This window comes from Phacochoerus africanus, chromosome 1, assembly GCF_016906955.1.
Source record: "Phacochoerus africanus isolate WHEZ1 chromosome 1, ROS_Pafr_v1, whole genome shotgun sequence".
Classification (NCBI taxonomy): Eukaryota; Metazoa; Chordata; class Mammalia; order Artiodactyla; family Suidae; genus Phacochoerus; species Phacochoerus africanus.
Window position 1 is genome coordinate 120,246,208 of NC_062544.1, and position 6,000 is coordinate 120,252,207.

Below are 6,000 nucleotides of genomic sequence, written 5' to 3' on the forward strand. Positions count from 1 at the left end.
TCATGGCTCAGAAGTAACAAACCCGACTAGTATCCATAAGGACACAGGTTCAATCCCTGGCCTGGTTCACTGGGTTAAGGATCCAGAGTTGCTGTGAGCTATGGTGTAGGTCACAGATACAGCTCAGATCTGGTGTGGCCGTGGCTATGGTGTAGGCAGACCACTACAGCTCCAATTCGACTCCTAGCTTTGGAACTTCCGTATGCCATGGGTGCAGCCCTTAAAAGACACACACACACAAATAATTGCAAAAATAGCCCCAAACTTACATACCCTTCATCCAGAGTCACTAGTGAACCTTTAGCCACACCTGCTTTTCCATTAGTTTTTTCTGTATATGGATTATTTTTTCTGAACCATTTGAGAGTAAGTTGAGACATTATGACACTTTACCCGTAAATACTTTAAAGTGATTTCTCAAGGTTAAGCACATTCTCTTACATAACCACAGGACAATTATAAAAACTAGACAGTTTAGCAGTGATACAACATTATTACCTAATTGGCAAACCTTATTCAAATTTTACCAATTATTCTAATAATGTCCTTTACGCAATATTTTCTTTCTGGTTCAGGATTCAGTCCAAGATTATGCATTGTTCTTAGCAGTCCTGTCTCTTTAGTCACCTCTAATCTTTCTTTGTCTTTCATATCTTCGACATTCTTGAAGTGTATAGGCCACTTATTTTGTTGAATCTCCCCCACTTTAAGTTTGCCTAAAGTTTCCTTATGATTACATTCAGGCGATGTATTAGGGACATGAATATTATTTATGTGTCTCATGGAATTTCTTAAATAATCTTATCCCAGTGGTCACAGAGCAGCTAGGTATTTCTGAGACATAGGAAGCCAATTGAGAAGCTCTTAATTTCAGCTAATATTTTTTTGTTTGTATTTTGTCTTTTTGGGGCCGTAGTTGTGGCATATGGAAGTTCCCAGGCTAGGAGTCAAATTGGAGCTGTAACTGCCAGGCTACACCACAGCAACACAGGATCTGAACCACATCTGTGACCTACACCACAGCTCAGGACAATGCCGGATCCTGAACTCACTAAGTGAGGCCAGGGATCAAACCCTCATCCTCATGGATACTAGTCAGATTTGTTACCACTGAGCCACAACAGCAACTCCTAACAGCTAACATTTACTGAGCGCTTGCTGACTTCCCCTTGTGGCTCAGCAGTAATGAACACAACTAGTATCCATGAGAATATGAGTTCCATTCCTGGCCTTGCTCAGTGGGTTAAGGATCCGGCATTGCCATGAGCTATGGTGTAGGTTGCAGACACAGCTTGGATCCCTCGTTGCTGTGGCTGTGGTGTAGGCCAGCAGCTGTAGCTCTGATTCGACCCCTGGCCTGGGAACTTCCATATGCCACAGGTATGGCCCTAAAAAGCAATAAAAAAATAAAATAAAATACTTGCTATTTGACATTCTGATTTACATTTGTTGATTTGGGAGCTGTTCTCCCCTTGGAACAGTGTGGTATGCTGTACTTACATTGGATCACTGCAATATAAAATCATAATAGCAGCCATAGCCCCTGTTAGGGTATTGAGGGCATTAAGCTGTATTAGGGCCCACATTACAAACATTTTTTACAGGTACTAGATTTTTAAACCCTCCCTTCCATCAAGTATTACTATTATCCTCATTTTACAGAAGAGGAAATGGAGCCTCAGGAAGGGTGAGTCACTTGCCCCAGGTCTCACAGCTAGTAAGAGGCACAATCAACACTGTTCCACCAGAACTGGAGCACCTAGTCAGTCTCCGATAACGTGTTCTCCCTGGAAGGGAGCAGTGATAAGGCCCCATCAATATTCCATCTTGGAACAGCAAGAACAATCCATGTCCCCATCTCTTGGACCCCCTGTATGTGGGGCACTCTCTCCATGTGTTTTGAACCCTCCTGCTTACCCCACACAGAGGGCACATGAGAGCTAGGAAGACACCCCCAGGCTCTGAGTAGGGGACTTCAGTAGGTTATGTGGTATTCTCTGTGGATAGACACTCCTTCTGGGTCATCATGGATTAGGTAATTATATATAGCTCCATTGAAAACCACATCAGTCCCAAAGACTGGGTGGGGAGGGTAGTAATGAGCGGAAGGTGTCAGTGCTTAATCAGACGGTGACTCATGAATAATTCTCAAAGCAAGGATCCCATTTCAGGATGGAATTTCTCCTCTGCATGCAAAACCTGCTCCAGAGTTGTCCCCAAACTGGACTGAGATGCAAGCATGTGTCATTCATAACACATGACCTTAGGAAATCAGCCTACAAAGTATGCAGGGGGATACAAAGATGAGTAAGACAGCTTCCGCTCTGGAGGACTCATATAGTTAATTCAACTTACCTTTGGTTTCATTGAGTTTTCTGTGTTGCTGAGCTATCCTTCTACATCCTGTGGCCACAAAACTGTAATGATTTTGAATTTCCATTGTGAGTCTGGGACTCAAACCTTCTTCTTCTTCTTCTTTTTTTTTAAATTCATCCTTTTATTTTTATTTTATTTATTTATTTTTTTTTGCCACCCCGCGGCATATGAATTTCCAGGGCCAGGGATCAGATCTGATCTGCAGTTTCGGCCTAAGTTGCAGAGGCAGCAATGCTGGATCCTTAACCTGCTGTGCCTGGCCAGGGATTGAACCCGTGTCCCAGTGCTCCCGAGACGCCACTGATCCTGTTGTACCACATTGGGAACTCCTCAAACCTTCTTGAGTCCCATTGGCCACCATTTTATCTGGACTATTATAACTCCTCTGACTGCAGAGTCAGGAAGGGTAGACAGCTGTCCTGATTTGCCCAACACTGAGTGGGGTATGTTCAGTGTTAAGACAGGGAAAGTCCCACGCAAATCAGAATGAATTGGTCACCCTGATGCTGGAAACATGAGCAGCAGGAGGGGAATGAGTAGGTGGGAGAGGAATAATAGCCAACACTTACTTGCAATCTACAGATTCAGTGCAATCCCTATCAAATTACCAAACACATTCTTCGCAGAACTAGAACAGAATATTTTAAAATTTGTATGGAAACACAAGAGACCCCAAATAGTCAAATCAGTATTGAAAAAGAAAAGTGAAAATGGAGGAATCCAGCTTCCTGACTTTAGACAATACTACAAAGTTACAGTCATCAAAACAACATGGTACTGGCGCAAAAACAGAACTATAGACCAATGGAACAGGATAGAAAGCTGAGATATAAACCCTAACACCTATGGGCAACTACTCTATGACAGAGGAGGACAGAATATACAGTGGAAGAAAGATAGCCTCTTCAATAAGTGGCACTAGGAAAACTGGAAAGCTTCATGTAAGAGAATGAAATTAGAACATTGTCTAATACCATACACAAAAATAAACTCAAAATGGATTAAATACCTAAATATAAGACCAGACACCATAAAACTCCTACAGGAAAACATAGGCAGAAGGCTCTTTGACATAAATCACAGCAACATCTTGTTTGATCCACTTCCTAGAGTAAAGACAATAAAGACAAAAACAAACCAATGGGACGTAACCAAACTCAAAAGTTTTTGCACAGCATAGGAAACCATTAAAAGAACAAAAAGACAACCCACAGAATGGGAGAAAATCTTTGCCAATGATGCAACAGACAAGGGCTAATCTCAAAAATATACTAAACACATGCAACTCAACAAAAAGCCAAACAAACCCAATTGAAAAATGGACAGAAGACCTAAATAGACATTTCACCAAAGAAGACATACAGATGGCCAGCAGGCATGTGAAAAAATGTTCAATATCACTAATTATTAGAGAAATGCAAATCAAAACTACAATGAGGTACCACCTCACACAATGGCCATCATTACAAGTCAACAACAAATGCTGGAGAGGCTGTGGAGAAAAAGGAACCCTCCTACACTGTGGGTGGGAATGTAAATTGGTACAATTACTATAGAAAACAGTATGGAGGTACCTCAGGAAAGTAAATATAGAGCTACCATGTGACTCAGCAATTCCACTGCTGGGCATATATCCAGACAAAACTTTCACTGAGAAAGATACATGCACTAGTATGTTCATCACAGCACTATTCGCAATAGCCAAGACATGGAAACAACCTAAACGCCCATTGATGGATGAATGGATTAAGAAGATGTGATACATATATACAATGGAATATTACTTAGCCATAAAAAGACAAACTAGTGCCATTTGCAGCAACATGGATAGAACTAAAGACTCTCATATTGAGTGAAGTAAGCCAGACAGAGACAGACAAATACCATATGATATCACTTATTTGTGGAATCTAAAATATGGAACAGGAGTTCCTGTTGTGGCTCAGTGGTTAACCCCAGTAGCATCCATGAGGACGCAGGTTCAATCCCTGGCCTTGCTCAGTAGGTTAAGGATCCGGCACTGTCGTGAGCTGTGGTATAGGTTTCAGACACTGCTCAGATCTGGCATTGCTTTGGCTGTGGTGTAGGCCAGCAGCTACAGCTCCTATTCGACCCCTAGCCTGGGAACCTCCATATGCTGTAGGCACAGCCCTAAAAAAAAGAAAAAAGACAAAAATAAATAAATAAAATATGGAACAAATGATCCTATCTAAAAATAACACACAAGCAAACAAAAAACAGAAACAGATCATGGCTAAGAAGAGCAGACTTGGGGTTCCCAGGCAGGGGGAAGAGGGAGGGGGTGTTGGATGGATGGTTGGGGGAATGCAAACTATTATTTTTGGAATGGATTGGCAATGGGATCCTAATGTACAGCACAGGAAAATGTGTGTGATTGGGCCACTTTGTTGTACAACAGAACTTGATGAAACCTTGTAAATCAACTATACTTTAATAATAATAAAGAATTTGGGGATATAAAAGAATTTTAAGCTATTTAGTAGCAATATAATTCCAGTTTGCTATTTTTATTTTTATTTATTTTATTTATTTATTTATTTTGTCTTTTTGCCATTTCTTGGGCCGCTGCCTCGGCATATGGAGGTTCCCAGGCTAGGGGTCCAATTGGAGCTGTAGCCACCGGCCTACGCCAGAGCCACAGCAACGCGGGATCCGAGCCGCGTCTGCAACCTACACCACAGCTCACGGCAACGCCGATCGTTAACCCACTGAGCAAGGGCAGGGACCGAACCCGCAACCTCATGGTTCCTAGTCGGATTCGTTAGCCACTGCGCCACAACGGGAACTCCACCAGTTTGCTATTTAATTTTAAAGAAAAAAAAAGAATTTAGTAACATAGAACAAATTTATGAAGTAAGTTCTCTATTATCCCTATTTTGTAGAGGTGTAACTCGAACCCAGAGAGAATAAGCAACTCATTGGAGTGTATATTTGATAAATGCCAGTCAAACCTTCCAGAGAGCAGTGTGTTCCCAGCCATTACTCTGCACCACCTAAGAGGTAGTACAGGTAAATGTGAGGCAGGTTATGTCTCAAAGCTATATTTGAAAAGTTGGCACTTTCTGCAAAGCCCAAGAGAAGACAGTATATCTCTAAACGCTCAAATCACAGTTCCTACAGGGGAATAAAGAGAATGGCAATTAAAAAAAAAAAAAAAAAAGTGGTTCCTATTGTGGCTCAGCAGGTTTTGAACCTGACTAGTATCCATTGGGGTCAGTCCCTGGCCTCACTCAGTAGGTTTGGCATTACTGTGAGCTGTGCTGTGGGATGCAGATGCAGCTAGGATCTGGTGTTGCTGTGGCTGTAGTGTAGGCCGGAGCTATAGCTCCAATTTGACCCCTAGACTGGGAACTTACATATGCTCCAGGTATGGCCCTAAAAAGCAAAATAAATAAATAAATAAATAAATTTAAAAAATTATATTTGAAATTAATTCTCAGAAATTGGAAGCAGACTCCTCTGGAAGCAGACGTCAGTGGAAGTGGTTTCCATGGAGACCCAATCACATCCAGCCAGGCCGTGATCACATGTAGCCTCAGTGATGGGAAACTGCCATCATTAAATAAGGTTCATTTTTTTTCTTTTTTTCACTTTTATTTGCAT